Here is a 17,987-nt window from a genome sequence, read left to right on the forward strand (position 1 = left end):
GAAGGGAGTGGCATGATATATTTAAAGTGATGAAAGTGAAGAACCTACAACCAAGATTACTCTACCCAGCAAGGATCTCATTCAGATTCGACGGAGAAATCAAAAGCTTTACAGACAAGCAAAAGCTAAGAGAATTCAGCACCACCAAACCAGCTCTACAAAAAATGCTAAAGTAATTGCTCTAAGTGGGATACATAAGAGAAGAAAAGGACTTAGAAAAAAAAAAACCAAGACAATTAATAAAATGGTAATAGGAACACACATCTCAGTAATTACATTAAACGTGAATGGATTAAATGTTACAACCAAAGGCACAGGATCGTTGAATGGACACAAAAACAAGACCCATATATATGCTGTCTACAAGAGACCCACTTCAGATCTAGGGACACATACAGACTGAAAGTGAGGGGATGCAAAAAGATATTCCATGCAAATGGAAATCAAAAGAAGGCTGGAGTAACAATACTCATATCAGATAAAATAGACTTTAAAATAAAGAATGTTACAAGAGACAAGGAAGGACACTACATAATGATCAAGGGATCAATCCAAGAAGAAGATATAACAATTATAAATATATATGCACCCAACATAGGAGGACCTCAATACATAAGGCAACTGCTAACAGCTATAAAAGAGGAAATCGACAGTAACACAGTAATAGTGGGGGACTTTAACACCTCACTTCCACCAATAGACAGATCATCCAAACAGAAAATTAATAAGGAAACACAAGCTCTAAATGACACAACACACCAGATAGATTTAATTGATATTTATAGGACACTCCATCCAAAAACCTAGGTTACACTTTCTTCTCAAGTGCGCAAGGAACATTCTCCAGTATAGACCATATCTTGGGTCACAAATCAAGCCTCAGTAAATTTAAGAAAATTGAAATTATATCAAGCATCTTCTCTGACCACAACACTATGATATTAGAACTGAATTAGGGAAAAAAAAAGTTAAAACCACCATTGTTAAGCAATTATACTCCAATAAAGATGTAAAAAAAAAAAGTTAAAACCACAAACACATGGAGGCTAAATAATACATTACTAAATAACCAAGAGAACACTGAAGAAATCAAAGAGGAAATCAAAAAATACCTAGAGGGCTTCCCTGGCGGTGCAGTGGTAGAGAGTCTGCCTGCCGATGCAGGGGACATGGGTTTGTGCCCCGGTCCGGGAAGATCCCACATGCTGTAGAGTGGCTGGGCCCGTGAGCCATGGCCGCTGAGCCTGTGCTTCCGGAGCCTGTGCTCCGCAACGGGAGAGGCCACAACAGTGAGAGGCCCACATACAGCCAAAAAAAAAAAAAAAAAAAAAAAAACCTAGAGACAAATGACAATGAAAACACAACGATCCAAAACCTATGGGATGCAGCAAAAGCAGTTCTAAGATGGAAGTTTATAGCTATACAAGCCTACCTCAAGAAACAAGAAAAATCTCAAATAAACAATCTAACCTTACACCTTAAGGAGCTACAGAAAGAAGAACAAACAAAACCCAAAGTTAGTGGAAGCAAAGAAATCATAAGATCAGAGCAGAAATAAATGAAATAAAACAAAGAAAACAATAGCGAAGATCAATAAAACTAAAAGCTGGTTCTTTGAGAAGATAAACAAAATTGACAAACCATTAGCCAGACTCATCAATAAAAAGAGGGAGAGGACTCAAATCAATAAAATTAGAAATGAAAAAGGAGAAGTTACAACAGACACTGCAGAAATACAAAGCATCCTAAGAGACTACTAGGAGCAACTCTATGCCAATAAAATGGACAATCTGGAAGAAATGGACAAATTCTTAGAAAGGTATAACCTTTCAAGACTGAACCAGGAAGAAATAGAAAATATGAACAGACCAATCACAAGTAATGAAATTGAAACTGATGAAAAATCTTCCAACAAACAAAAGTCCGGGACCAGATGGATTCACAAGTGAATTCTATCAAACATTTAGAGAAGAGCTAACACTCATCCTTCTCAAACGCTTCCAAAAAATTGCAGAGGAAGGAACACTCCCAAACTCATTCTATGAGGCCATGGCCACCCTGATACCAAAACCAGACAAAGATACTACAAAAAGAGAAAATTACAGACCAATATCACTGATGAATATAGATGCAAAAATTCTCAAGAAAGTACTAGCAAACAGAATCCAACAACACATTAAAAGGATAATACACCATGATCAAGTGGGATTTATCCCAGGAATGCAAGGATTCGTCAATATAGGCAAATCAATCAATGTGATACACCATATTAACAAATTGAAGAATAAAAACCATATGATCATCTCAATAGTGCAGAAAAAGCATTTGACAAAATTCAACACCCATTTATGATAAAAATTCTCCAGAAAATGGGCATAGAGGGAACCTACCTCAACATAATAAAGGCCATATATGACAAACCCAGAGCAAACATCATTCTCAATGGTAAAAAACTGAAAGCATTTCCTCTAAGATCAGGAACAAGACAAGGATGTCCACGCTCACCACTATTACTCAACATAGTTTTGGAAGTCCTAGCCACGGCAATCAGAGAAGTAAAAGAAATAAAAGGAATACAAATTGGAAAAGAAGAAGTAAAAGTGTCACTGTTTGCAGATGACATGATACTATACACAGAGTATCCTAAAGATGCCACCAGAAAACTACTAGAGCTAATCAATGAATTTGGTAAAGTTGCAGGATACAAAATTTATGCACAGAAATCTCTTGCATTTCTATACACTAATGATGAAAAATCTGAAAGAGGAATTAAGGAAACACTCCCATTTACCACTGCAACAAAAAGAAGAAAATACCTAGGAATAAACCTACCTAGGGAGACAAAAACCTGTATGCAGAAAACTATAAGACATTGATGAAAGAAATTAAAGATGATAGGAACAGAAGGAGAGATATACCATGTTCTTGGATTGGAAGAATCAAGGCTGTGAAAATGGCTATACTACCCAAAGCAATCTACAGATTCAATGCAATCCCTATCAAACTATCAATGGCATTTTTTACAGAACTAGAACAAAAAATCTTAAAATTCGTATGGAGACACAAAAGACCCCGAATAGCCATAGCTGTCTTGAGGGGAAAAAAATGGAGCTGGAGGAATCAGACTCCCTGACTTCAGACTATATTACAAAGATATAGTAATCAAGACAATATGGTAGTGGCACAAAAACAGAAATATAGATCAATGAAACAAGATAGAAAGCCCAGAGATAAGGCCACGCATCTATGGTCAACTAATCTATTACAGAGGAGGCAAGGATATACAATGGAGAAAAGAAAGTTTCTTCAATAAGTGGTGCTGGGAAAACTGGACAGCTACATGTAAAAGAATGAAATTAGAACAATCCCTAACACCATACACAAAAATAAACTGAAAATGGGTTAGAGACCTAAATGTAAGGCCAGACACTATCAAAGTCTTAGAGGAAAACATAGGAAGAACACTTTTTTCTTTTCTTTTTTTTTGCTGTATGTGGGCCTCTCACTGTTGTGGCCTCTCCCGTTGCGGAGCACAGGCTCCGGACGCGCAGGCTCAGTGGCCATGGCTCACGGACCTAGCCGCTCCGCGGCATGTGGGATCTTCCCAGACTGGGGCATGAACCTGTGTCCCCTGCATCGGCAGGCGGACTCTCAACCACTGTGCCACCAGGGAAGCCCAAGAACACTCTTTGACATAAATTACAGCAAGATCTTTTTTGATCCACCTCCTAGAGTAATGGAAATAACAACAAAAATAAACAAATGGGACCTAATGATACTTAAAAGCTTTTGCACAGCAAAGGAAACCATAAAGAAGATGAAAACACAATCCTCAGAATGAGAGAAAATATTTGCAAACGAATCAACGGACAAAGGATTAATCTCCAAAATACATAAACAGCTTATGCAGCTCAATATTTAAAAGACAAACAACCCAATCAAAAAATGGGCAGAAGACCTAAATAGAGATTTCTTCAAAGAAGACATACAGATGGCCAAGAAGCACATGTAAAGCTGCTCAACATCACTAATTAGAGAAATGTAAATCAAAACTACAATGAGGTATCGCCTCACACCAGTTAGAATAGCCATCATCAGAAAATCTACAAACACAAAATGCTGATAATTTTCCTTTCAAATCTGGACTTCCTCACTCCCTCAAAATTCCAAGTTGATTCAACTAACATGTATTTTGTACCTACTATGTGCTAGACATTGTGGTGGGGAGGCATCAACGGACAAGAGGCAGCCTGTTTAGAACTTGGATATTTAATAGACATGAGGGACCATGAGATCTGACCCCATTCTTAAATACCTGTAGATTAAATGTCTTGGTTGAATGCATGTGTAGGTGTCAGAGACTTTTGAACCTGTGAAGGTGGGTGAATCAATTTCTTATCTTTATTTCCAGATGTTGAATTTCACTGCTTTGAAAAGACTTGAACCTCTGAAGAAGGAACCAGAAGGATGCTTGTGAAATAGCAGGGGTTTCGCTTGCCTTGGCTCATCACAAATCTATGAAGTACTGGTTCACTGCCTTGGGTAACCATACAAGATCTCTTTCAAACATCTCTCCTTTCTGTTGCTTATACCTCCCCTTAAACATCTGGTGGATGATGGAAAAAACACCTTGATTTATAGTATCACAAAACACCACCATAAGAATGGGTAAAATTAAATAAATACATACACAGAGAAAAGGTAAATGTGAATCCACTGACTTGAAATGCATTTTTTTCCCAAAACACTTAAGAAATTTTACTGAAAACAATGAAATACAGAAACACCAGATTCTCATTTTAAAGTAAAACAGCATCTTCCGCAACTTTCCTAGTACCCCACCGTTCTTATACTATTAAAAAACAAAACCAAGTTCCAGGTCCAAAATAATTAACGAACCTGCTGGTAAACGTTTTTCTCATGGTTCTAGCTTCCACTCCACTTATTTTTAAAAATTTACACTTGCTCCCTTTCAAGAATGAGTAGCAATTTTTATTTGACTAATATCTGTGAGAACTGGACTTAACTTTCTTCATATTAATTTAAAAAACAAAACAAAACCACACACACCCTAATCAAACCCAGAGAAAATACACATTTGTTCATTAAAGTTCACCTGCTTTAGATAAGTTTTTCTTTTCACATGTTAGCACAGTAAGCCACTGTTTGATCCATGCTGCAAAAGCTGTACAAAATGACAAGACCTCTTAATTCCCTAGGGAAACTTTACGGCAAAAGCAAAAGCCTTCCTCTACAAAAGAAAAACAAAGCAGAGGCATGGGAACTGTGGAGACAGCTCAGATGAATAAGCATCACAAGGATGAAGAAGACAATTTTTGTACAAACATATGCAAGATAGAGTTTAAAAAGGAGCATGGAGCATCCATGTTTCCTGCAGAAATAATGATCATGTCAGATAAAAGGACTCGTGAAACAAGTTCTGCTTAGCTCTTAATTAACAGAATCTTGCTAGTTCTCTCCTACATATACCCGTGGTTTCAGAGCCTTGTTTCAGAGCTCTTCCTTCCTCCTGTTCACTGACCTGGATCCCAGGCCTGCCCAACAATCTCTGTAGAAGACAGTGTTAGTGTGTTTGGGTCCTTCTTTGGAAAGCTGTTACCTCTCCTTCACCTGAACACTGGGATTAACTCCAAATTCCAGGCAGTCACTTCATGCTTTTGAGCTGTAGCAGAATAAACATTTTAGAGTGGAGATTTCTTTAAGGCTACAAACTTTACAAGTTGGTCCCATTAACAAGGACCTAGGGGCAGGAGTTTTTTAAACGGCATGAATCAAACACTTGCGCATTTCAACAGAATACAGTTTACATTCATCTCTAAATCTGAGATTAAGAAACTGTTAGCTGGTTTCCAACTGGTTTCAATACTGGTTTGAAGTTTGAATAATTTTACGGTGCAGACATTATTTTGCTTAAATATTAAACATCAAATCTTTTCCTGACTATCAAGACAGAAATAGAGAAAGCAGGAACAACAGGCAGGAGAAGAAACAGTCCACTTAACAGACTTGTGACTTCTATGCCATCTGTAACAAGGGGAGGGACTTCGGCCTGGGTTTCAAAATTGCCTGGGAGCTGTCGCCTAAAGTCACCTCTGCTTGGCACAAACCATGTTTTGTACACAGGTGTCTGATTCCTACAAAGGCAAAAGAAACCCAGAAAGCAAAACAGAAGGAACTGGGGTGGTCTCCCGTTGTCTGATAAAAGGGCTAATATTACACTCATTTAATAAGTTATAGTGGATATTCTGTAGCACTAAAGGAACTGTCATTTTACTTTGTACTACCGAGTCCTTGCCACGCAGAAGAGCTCTTCCTGAGAAATAAAGAACTTCAATCCTGGTTACACTCAGAGGACACCTTGAGCCTGGGTAAGGTCCTCAAGATGAAGATTTCCTGCTAGCAGGAAGGTATTTTCTACTAACTTTTAGGCTTACTGCACAACAGTTGAAACAACAGGCAAGTTGGCTATCTCAGTCAATCTCAATGTCACTCGCCCACATGTGCTCAGCTAATTATTCAGTCACTGTTTTCTAAATTAACATTAAACAACTCAACTTGCTTATATAGGCACAACTTTTTTTTAAACTACAGAATTTATATGCTGGGCTTAGCTGATACAGCACTGCCCCAGGATTACCTGAGGGATGCTTCTCCCAGAGCCCATTCACACATGGTTTACCTCACAATCTTTTTTTTTTTTTTTTTTTTGCGGTTCGCGGGCCTCTCACTGCGGTGGCCTCTCCCGTTGCAGAGCACAGGCTCCAGACGCGCAGGCTCAGCGGCCATGGCTCACGGGCCCAGCCGCTCCGCGGCATGTGGGATCTTCCCGGACCGGGGCACGAACCCACATCCCCTGCATCGGCAAGCAGACTCTCAACCACTGCGCCACCAGGGAAGCCCTACCTCACAATCTTTTAAACTATCACTCAAAGTTAATTAAGCTGTAAACATTACTGAATAGCTGGGCTTATCGATTTCAGAAGGGAAACCAAGGAGCAACAGTAGCACAAGGCAAAAAAGCCTCAAAGGAAAAACCTTTTCTTTGTATTTTTCGTTGCATTTTCAGAGGCAGAGAGGGGAGCCACAATGCTACTGGCTATTTAGTCAATATAGCTACACTGAATTGACAACTGATGTACAGGTTTCAGAGCCTCTGTTAAATTCCCCAGCATAGGCTTAAACTACTGCCTTCTTCCTCCTTCCCCCCAGTGATATATAGTCACCACTGTAAACAGAGCTCACAACTACAGATGAAGCTGTGGCTCGACTGCCAGGGTACCCATAGTAGGAGAGCATCCTACCTTCTTAATGCATCTTTTTCAACTCAAGTATCTGAATGATTTAGACAATGTGACAGGTGACTTAGAAGTCATGCTTACACATATATAGCTTCTATACTTGAGTTTGAGGAATGTACTCCTTATTCCTTTAATAAGCCCCCTAGAAAACTGTTTTTCCCTTGAGACAAGTTTCCTTGGCAAAAAGTTGAATTCAAGAAATGGCTACCCAAAATGAGAGTCCCATCCCAAATCACAGGTGGAGATATTACACCCATTTCAAAACTTTCAAGTTCCTATACTGTACAAGCAGGCTCATGACTGAACACATAAGCCTTCTAAATTTGACAACTTTAGCATAGAAACTGGCTTCTAGAGTCCCATCTCTTCTTCTGTGCAAGCAGCTGTCTCCAAACTATTGTAAACAGGCAACCCTGTCTGCGAGGTTCTAAGAACAGTTCAGTTCTTTGAGGGAAGGCAGTGCCAGCAGCTGCACGCTTAGTTTGGCTCTCTCCTGTGTAGTTCTTAGCATTAGATGACGGCTCTGGCTTATCAGAAAGGAGTTCAGGGAGAGGCTTCCAGAGCACAAGCTCCCTGAAGCACGGCTCATGGACTCAATCATTTTCTTTGTAAAGACTTCATCCAATTCCCTCTTCAAACCTGTTTTCATGGTATCAGGAAGGACAAGCCTGGGAAGACGGCTAATATTTCTGTCAGCTTCAAGTTCATCTTCATCAGTTATTCTGTCCTCAATTTCCTGAAGCCTCCTTCGGGCAACCACACTGTGGTTCTCCTGTTGTCTAATTCATCTCTTCACAAATAACTAACATGCCAGGTGCAGAAAGGCCACTAGTGCACGGATTTACTCCATGACCCTCTATATCCTGATGTGCACAAAGAATCCAGTCATTAGGACCAGCACAGAGCTCTGGCTTCAGTTATAGCCTCTTCTTTCTTACTGGACAATCCTCCTCCTCTCGCTTGTGTTTCTTTCTACGGTGAACTGCAACACATCGGCGCGCCGCGCTCCCGCCCGGGCTGCCTGGGGCCCGGGCTGCCTGGGGCCCCGACTGTGGGGCCAGCCCGGTGCGTACGGCCCCAGCGGGAAGGCCCGGCCTAGGAAAGCCGGCGGCGGCTGCAGGAAGTCCGAGCCGCCGCCCAGGGGGGAGGCTGCTGATGAGCCAGCAGAGCGCCGCCGTGGCTGGGGAGACGAGGAGGATGCGCCCGCGGCTCCCCTGAAATGCATTCTTCCTAGCAACACACCTTCAACCTGTCATTGTATTTCTAAGTTTGATAAATGTGCTCCTTTTAAAATTTCCATATGCTGCTTCCCCAAGGCAGGAGGACCTGATAATGACAGTAGCAACAATGTTCTGAGGGAAATGGTGCTTTGTATCAATCCAGAACCATCGTTTGAAAATCTATCTTTTGCTGCAGAAGAAAAAACTGCTACTGAAGTTTTTGTTTGTTTGTTTTTTGTTTTGTTTTTTTCGGTACGCGGGCCTCTCACTGTTGTGGCCTCTCCCGTTGCGGAGCACAGGCTCCGGACGCGCAGGCTCAGCGGCCATGGCTCACGGGCCCAGCCGCTCCGCGGCATGTGGGATCCTCCCGGACCGGGGCATGAACCCACGCCCCCTGCATCGGCAGGTGGACTCTCAACCACTGCGCCACCAGGGAAGCCCGCTACTGAACTTTTAACTGGAACTTTTTTTTTTATTACAGAGAGGGTGCTGAAAACAGGCTAAACGATCACTAGATGACCACTGTTTTACTATTTTACGTTATTTTCGACTCCTTTTTCATTTGGAAAAGTTATCTAGAGCCTTGGAACAATGTTGCTGAGGAATGCACCACCAACCCGAGGCTGTTCTCAGGGAACTTAAGGTCAAATAAACTCTTTTTTTTTTTTTTTTTTTTTTGCGGTATGCGGGCCTCTCACTGTTGTGGCCTCTCCCGTTGCGGAGCACAGGCTCCGGAAGCGCAGGCTCAGCGGCCGTGGCTCACGGGCCCAGCCGCTTCGCGGCATGTGGGATCTTCCCGGACCGGGGCACGAACCCGTGTCCCCTGTATCGGCAGACGGACGCTCAACCACTGCGCCACCAGGGAAGCCTTCAAATGAACTCTTTAGACAGCATTTCTACAGTTAAAAACACTGTATCATCAATGCCAAAGACAACGGTGACATCTTTGTCCCCTTTTTTTTCCTTTTGTAGAATGTTAAATGATCATCATATAGAATTTATTAAGCATCCCAATTTACAGATGATAAGAAATAAGAGTTATACTTATTAGGTAGCTTAAGAAACTACTGGAGAAGCCAAAGGCACAAGTGTCAACTGTTATTCTTTAGATCGGCTTACTTATCATAGGCTTAATACATTTATAAGGTAAAGTTAATCTGCTAGTAGAAGGTAATTTCCAAATGTCTGAAAAGGAGGATGACAAGAACTGAAAAAAATTCAGCATTTCATTTTAATCTCGGAAAAAAAGGGTGACTGTGGTGGTGTGGGCCTGATTTTTAGCAGGAGCTTCTTGTCCTGTTAATGCACAGCAACGTTCTGATCACCTCGTTGTTCATCATATTGCAGGTAGCAGGTTGGCCTGATGATTGCAGAGGACAAGTGCCGCTGTGACAGCCAGCTTCCTGCATTCATCACAATTCTCGTTATCCTCCGTGACTCACAAAAGTGCCACTGTCGTCATAATGCCAGGCATGTTAATATTATAAATTGTGACCTCTAGTCCAAAAATAGTTATCTTCATTTATTATGAAAGGGGATCTTTTACTTTCATCAGAAGCTGAAACAAGTATAAGTCTCCCCACTCTGGTCTAACACTATCACATAGCAAAAACAAATCTTTGTGGCTATTACTTTTGTGTTTAAGTTTTCATGTGACATAAACTAAGTATGGCTGTGTCCTTAGATGAACTCTCAAGTCCTTCTCTAATGACCTTCTTGGCTATTAATTAGACTTTCAAACTAGTACTTGAGTTCAGAGTCCAGTGATGAGAGAAAAAGTTGAGCTAAAAAAAATCCAAGAGCACAGTCATGTATTTTTCATACTGTGCTTTCCCAGGAGCGGTTCAACTTAACAAACCCTCAAAATGGTGCCTCAGCTGTAATAACACCCTAATAGCCCTAGATGGACACAAAATCAATGCAAATCTCTAGACATTTTGAGCTCTCCCATTATAACAGGATATGCATTTTGCAGGATAACAGAGTCACTTATTACAGATGGGGCTGCCGTTGTCCTGAGGATGCTGGCATGCCTCAGTTTCCCCCATGTGGTTGCTCCTTGCTTTCTGGCAGCTTGGGGAGAAAAGTCAGCAGCTCCGGATAGCAGAGTGGAAAAAACCACCACTGTGCTCCTGGGGTTCAGCCTTGACCCTGCCAACTACTGGCTTGCAACAAACAGCCAGCTCTCAGTAGGGGCTTCCTTGACCTCCATTTTCTCCTTTTTTTCCTTTCCATGTTGCTTTATGGATACTTCCATTTTCACATTTACATTGCATTAGAAAAATAGATGGCTATCCTTCAGTAAGATTTCCCTGTGTGCCAAGCTGAGTGATTTACCTACAAATGTATGTATTATAACCTCATGCAAGTTAGTAACACTATCCTCATATTCCAGTTTTACACAAAGCACTAGGCTGTGTGCTGGGCGTTCTTCCCTCCCTGTATATTCCCAGTACAAGGCTGTACTTTATCAATGAGGAAATGGAGGAAACTGAAACCCAGGGAAGTTAAGGTCACTCAGCTAGTAAATAGACAACCTGTGATTTGAACTGATATCCAAAGCCCATACTCTTAGCCATGGTCATCTGCTGCTGCTCTTAGAGGCTTACATATCTGTCTTTTGCTACTAGTCTGCTGGCACCTTGAGAATAGGGACAACATTTTAGTCAATCGTTCTCTCCTTTGTGTCTTGCACAATGTTGGAATTTAGCAAGTATATTCAGGCTTGCGCTCATCTTTTCAAAAAAAGCTATTATTTGCTCTGCCTAAAGCAAAGGCCCAGCCCCTAGAGCCAGTTGGCCATTCAGGAAACATTTCTGGAGGGCTTCTTTTCTGGATGAAAGGTGCTGAGAACCTACCACACCTAACGTTTCTCTCTGTACAGAGTACCCACAAGTGCACTGGGCCCAGGTGGACATGTTTGTCTCAGGTAACACAGTTCTCCTGGACCACAGCTGACTGGGTCAGAGATCTGGGCTGGGGCATCTTTAGACCAGCCTGTGGCGTCTGAGATAAGTTGCTGTGAGAGCTGAGTAATAATGAAACGCATCAAATCCTCTCCCGAAGAGGTTAGATGTGAGATGCACAAAGAAGGCACTGATACCAAGAGACACACGGAAAAAAATCCACTATACAGAGGTCAGGAGATGACAGAAGACCTGATGGAGCTGGAGTTTGGGGAGAGGGCAGAGCAGTGTTGGGGGACAGGAACAGAGGCAGCAAAGGCAACCAGGGGACTGGAGTCACTGCTTGGCTCACCAGAGCTGCTGGTGTGTCCCCAACAATGAGCCTGCTCTCCAGGGAGCACTAGGCTGCAGGCTGCTGAGCCCAGCTCCCCAGCTTCCTCCCTTCCTTTGTAGCCCTACCACTGAGATCGTCTCAGAATGTCTCAGAGCCAGTTGCTGAGGCAGGGAGGGGTGGGGCCCAGGCTAAAAAAAAGTGATGAAAACACACGATCCCAATCTTTAAGGAGCTATGATCTAATGAGGCAGATAGAGATGTTCATAGGTGATTTTAATCCAAGACTAGATATGCTTGGATGGACTGGACGATACATCAAAGGGCTCTCTAAAAGGGGCTCCTGGGACCTCGCTACACACTCTCATTACAGGCCTATTTGACAGAGCTGGGAATGGAGGGAAAGAAGAGGAAGGGAAAGGGTGGAAACTGGGAAGACGAAGAAAGCAAAAACCCATTATAATTCTGTTCCTATTTGAATTCATGTACTTCAGTAATTGCCTGCAGTGCCGAAAGAGAGCCTAACCTTTTTGTTAATATTATCTTTAATAAAAACTCTCTCTTAGTACATTCTGAGGGAGTTTGGTGTTCATTAGGGTGAGGGACAAATAGCAGACGAGTTACAGCACTGCATCATGAAGGGGGAACCTGCCATGACTTCTTCAAGCCTGAGCTGGGGCATTTACTCCTCCCTTTCATCTGAGGGGACTGAAATCACAGCCTGAATTACAAGCTGGCTTTATAACGTGCACCCTGGATATCCCGGTGCTGGACTTGCCCCACAGTTACAAAGTGAATAGGGAATCAAATCAAGTCAACCACAGGCTGACCTTTGTGTGTTCAAGGCCTGGGTAAGAAAGGGGACCCCTCTCTTTTTTTTCAGACTGTGATTGGTCCAGTCCTAAGATTATGATGGAGAAGGCCACATCCTTCCCGAAACTTAACTGGTCATTCTTTTCTAGCCTGTGACCTAGCTACCTATACAGTCAAAAATTTGAGGTCGCTGAAGTGCAGCTCTGAGAAATAGTGGATCTTGCTGCTCTAGTCTCCTGAGGTCATGGGGATTGCAGAGTTGGCCTATGTTGTCTGGATGGGTACGCTAGGATGCTATTACACACAGCCCATTGTTACACTGAACTGAACGGCCACGAAAGCAGATATGTCCCTCAACCTAATAACAGCTCACATTTTGTGAATGCGTATGGAGTGTCAGGCCCCTTGAAGCCACGTTTTCTTCTTTACCACTTCCTCTGAGGTAGTGGACAACAATAACTATTATTAGTCTGACACTGCAGATGAGGAGAGGGATACTTAAGAAAAGAAGTAACTTGACCCAAATAACATGGCCGGTTAGTGGTGAAGACATGGGATTTGAACCCACTCTTTTGGACTTGAGAAGTCCCTCTATTTATTACCCTAATACACTGCTTTCCAAACATCTCAAGGAAGGATTATACTCTCTTACAAAGAGAATGGAGTGAAAGCAATGAGTGTCCAGCTTCTGCAATAATGCCAGTAAATTGGTCAGTCCTTCTGGATGATTTCTACTCAAGCACCAAGATTTTCTTGGATATCTACATGGTTTCTTTCTCTTTCCACCTCTGGAATTCTCTTGTAGTGATTTTTTTTTTTTTCCATCTTTGCAGAGGTTCTCTGGTGTAAACACATCAGCAGAGAGCAGTGATGTGAAATAATTTCTTCTGCTGCCCAAGATTAGCTATTCACTAGTTTAGTCCACAAGTAAAGTAATGCATATTTCAAATGCCATCCCCTGAGTAGCCAGAGACTGCAGCTTTAGCCTGCTGAGCCAAAATTAATTAGAGATGAATATCATAATAGCACAGTATTGATTGTAGCATATCACTAAGAAGTGTTGGTCTGTGTTAATTAACATGATTCACCATCAACACTCAGTATATTTATATACAATCAAAACAGGTATTTGTCTACACAGACCAATATATTTTTTAGTGGTGGCAGAACTCAGCTCAGAAATGATCCATAGATTCAAATGCTTGTCCCTTCTGCCTCTACCCAAACCCTGCCCACCACACACACACAGTGGGGTGGCCTAATTGCCTCCATATTGGCTATTTCAAAACACACTGTATAGCAATTGGAACATATGAATATTTGGAAGCCAAGAAACAGAAAATGTTGGCATAAATGAAGCAGCATCCTGGGGGACAGACTAGAGAAGGATTCCTAGGCAAGTTCAACCTGCCTATAATCTCCCTTTCTCCAAAAGAATCTGAGTATTTCTCTTTTATTTTCATGCAAGCTAATATGCTACACTGCCTGCCATTTCAACAATTAGAAATGCAATGAAAAATAAACAGCCTCTTTTAAAAGACAAATATCTCCTCGAAAGTTAGGGGGCTATCGGTCGATCAAATTTGTCCAAATTTCTTTTTATCCCATTTATTTCAGACAAACTGCATTTAAGAATGTGAGTTTTGCCTGAGTGTTGGGAGGGAGGCAGTATGTCTTGTAGCCCAGGCTCATCCTTGACTCCAGGAAAGAGAAAAAATTCTTCCTCTCCCACTCCTCTTCCAGAGGGCTTCATGGGACATCCAGCTTCTACAACTCAACTGGGTAATTTTATCCATTCCCTACTTTAGCTATGTTATGGATTAAAGAGGCTTCCGTGGACTGGCTTGAGTAGTTAACCACTGTGTGAAACATGGTTTCCAGAGGAAGCCACGCTCTGAATACTGAACATCTAATAAACCAACCTTTGGCACAGAACTGTTTGAAACTGGGGACTGTGTGTGCGTGGCTTCAGGCTGTCTCTTCCCCCTCCACCCCACAATATACTCATCAGACACTGACTGTTCAAGCATGGAAATGCATGTCAAAACAGATGGCTGGAATGCATAGCATGGCTCTGTACACAAAGCTGAAACATCTGGATGAACTGTAGACTAACTATGTTATCCAGATGTTTTAAAATAATTAGTAGGGCAGGCAGTACTTTTCTATCATTGACATTTTTACCTTTTTTTTTTTTTTTGTATTGAGTAGCCCTAGTCTTTATAACTGCAATGTTCCTTACTAAAACCCGCCTTTATTCCAGAGAGGCAGGGCTTGCTGAGCTCAGTGGGTGCATTAAGCACTGTGCGGGGATTAATTCTGGGTTCTCTTGTAAGATGCAGACTTGGTGTGGATCAGGAAAAGGGGAGCAAGGTGAGTGGCCCGTCTATAAAAATTCCTTTTTATCTTTTTCCTCCCTTTGGCACTCTACTCTGAACCAGAGGCTTGATCTCAGCTTGGTTTCAGCTATCTGAAGCCTCTTAACTTTCTGTCCTCTTTCTTATGGGTGTCCTGTGAAACCTGATTCAAAAGCAGGATGTACTTACTCCATTGCAGTTTTTCTCAAAATACGATCAAGGGCCACAAGCAGAGAAACTCGCTGGCTGTTTAGTGTGAATGCTGATTCCTAGGTCCTACTTGACCTTCTGACGCAAAGTCTCTGGAGGATATGTCCTGGGAATCTGTCTTTTAAATAAATTCTCCAGGTATGTCTAGTGCAAGCTTAAGAGAAGTACTGCATTATATAATGCCTTTATTCTGATTGTTTGGACTCATGAAACTTTCACTTCAATTTTAGTAACCTGTAGAATCTAGAAATCTAAGTAATGTAAGAACAGTTATAAATCAAGTATCAGGGTGCTTCTAAAAATGTAATGTAAGCAAGTTAGGAACTTGATAATTCATCATAGATACTTGCTCTAGAATCTATTCTGAAGTGTGTTGGGCATTTTTCTCTCTGAAATCTGATTTCCATGTAAGATCAATAAGGGAATATTTATATTGCCGATATGGTGACCATTTATTATTTGATTTTTACAAAATCCTTGCCTCTAAGCAATTGACATTCAAAACAAATCATTCCTTCATTAGCCATAATAATACTTCATCGCCTCTGTTCAGAAGTATTCATGTTATTTCCATTATCCCTATTGTATAAAACAGGCACAAATCTAGCAGAGCCCAGTTTATCACAGGCAAATTGAACGGAGGGGCTAAGTAAACGCGATCTGCTAGGTTTCCTCCTCAGATTAGCAACCAGAAGAGTTCATCTTTTCTAAGAGCCCCCGGTTGGTCTGTGGGAAGCAATCTGAGTGAAGAAGGTCTGCAATATGGAGCTACAACTCTTCCAAAATCATTGCTAAGCTAATTTATTACAATTGAACCAATTACCAAGTGAGTTGTTTGGCATCAAGGCAAACCACTTGGTGAGTAAGGAACTTTTCCACATTCTCCTGGGAAGGGCAGAGGGAGACCGTGGGGACAGAGCGCATTTCAGAACCTCCTCAGGAGAGCTGGCTCTGTAGAGACACAGGCGCTCCTGGAAATGAAAAAAGCTTCACGAGACCATTTTTGGTGTCTGAACTCAACTCTCTACATGGAAAATAGGAGGTTACATGAGTGGCTTACGGACAGCAGATTGTGTGGTTGGGTTTCCCCTGCTGGCAGTGACTCTCTTAGCTTCACATGGCTTCAGACCAACAGCTGGAGCACAGTGAAGGACTTGGGGCTCATCAGATGCTTCTGCAGAGGGACATGGTTCTGGGTATTCCTCAAGGCTGGACAAGTGTGAGTGGCCTTTGCTATCACTGTAGTTTTCCTATTATTTTTTTTCCTTACTTAAAATGAGTGCCACTTGGGGCTTCCCTGGTGGCGCAGTGGTTGAGAGTCCGCCTGCCGATGCAGGGGACACGGGTTCGTGCCCGGTCCAGGAAGATCCCACATGCCACAGAGCAGCTGGGCCCGTGGGCCACGGCCACTGAGCCTGTGCATCCGGAGCCTGTGCTCCGCAGCGGGAGAGGCCACAACAGTGAGAGGCCCGCGTACCGCAAAAAAAAAAAAAAAAAAAAAAGTTACTGTCTTTTTTATGAGAATGTAAATTTCATAAAGAGCTGGCCATATTGTGGGTACTCAATAAATGAATCAACTTCAAGATAAAGTAAAATAAAATAATATTAAATTAAATTAAAAAAAAAGTATTACTCACATTCCTGAGTTTCAAACTCAAGTATCTAGTTGCATTTGTGTTCTCAGGTTCCATGAAATGGTCCCTCTCTCTAATGCTCTGCATGCAGTAGGACCTCCACTGATGCCAGTGGGCTGCCTGGCATAAGGTTCTTTTCCAGAATCAGCCTTGGAGCCACCAGTAGGTAGATTTTCTAACATGGCTCCAATCCAGCCCCCACTTTTCACATGTAGATTTATCCCAGGAATCAACGGTGCAGAGTATAGTCAGTGCTGCTTGCATTTAGCTATCTCATCTCTCCTGGCTCACTTAGGAAGCATCTCACTTCTGTTTATCTCAAATTCAGCTTCTCTACTTCTGTTAGTCACAGCAATTCCCCAAACGTGGTTGGCAAAGAGCTGTGGGACTGAGGTATCAGGCCTGTTGTTTCCAACTGTTGGGAGGTTCTGAGATGAGGTTTGTTTGATTTTCTTTTTAGAGCTTTTTTCACCTAGGAGATGTTAATTTCTCAGAACTGGAATGCACTTTTCCTCTCAGGCAAATCTTATCTAGAGAGAAGCCACTAATTGCGAAATTAAACGGTGGTTATTATTTTCCACTGATGGCAAAGCCCGCACTTTATTAAAGAACAAATAGAATATTGCTTTATGGGAAACTTAGAATAAACCTACCCAAATGGTATACATGGGTCTCCTCATGGCTATAAAAGCAATGTGCTTTATATATTTACTTTATGTTTATGAAATTAACATCAGGCATTCTTCTTTACTTTCATTCGTAAGTACATTAGTACATTGAAATTTCTGTCGTAAAAAGTAGAAATGTTTTATGAGTGTTCAAATATACACATAAAGGTTAAAAGCATTGTTCTCTGTATTAAAAAAAATGCCAACAGTACAATAACTCATCTTGAAATGTCTACTGAACATAATACCTATTATGCTGTTCTTTGTTTCTGCTTTTCATCTTGAAAATGCTTCCATATTCAAGTGAAATTCTCACTGCATCTTTAAAAATCTTTTTACAATGTAAACGTTCTTTATGCGTCACAAAAAAGGGGTTAGACAGGGCTTCCCTGGTGGGCAGTGGTTGAGAGTCCGCCTGCCGATGCAGGGGACACGGGTTCGTGTCCCAGTCCGGGAAGATCTCACATGCCGCAGAGCGGCTGGGCCTGTGAGCCATGGCCGTTGAGCCTGCGCGTCCAGAGCCTGTGCT

At 41.9% G+C, this 17,987-nt stretch overlaps 1 pseudogene across 1 annotated transcript; it reads right to left on the reverse strand.

Moving 5' to 3' along the window:
* Positions 1 to 7,670: 7,670 nt before the first annotated feature.
* On the reverse strand, positions 7,671 to 8,919 carry LOC308621540 (coiled-coil domain-containing protein 117-like; annotated as a pseudogene). The gene has a single exon. The product of its transcript is annotated as a coiled-coil domain-containing protein 117-like (transcript).
* Positions 8,920 to 17,987: the final 9,068 nt, after the last annotated feature.

The sequence above is a fragment of the Mesoplodon bidens genome, assembly GCF_964165515.1.
Source record: "Mesoplodon bidens genome assembly, chromosome: 8".
Classification (NCBI taxonomy): Eukaryota; Metazoa; Chordata; class Mammalia; order Artiodactyla; family Ziphiidae; genus Mesoplodon; species Mesoplodon bidens.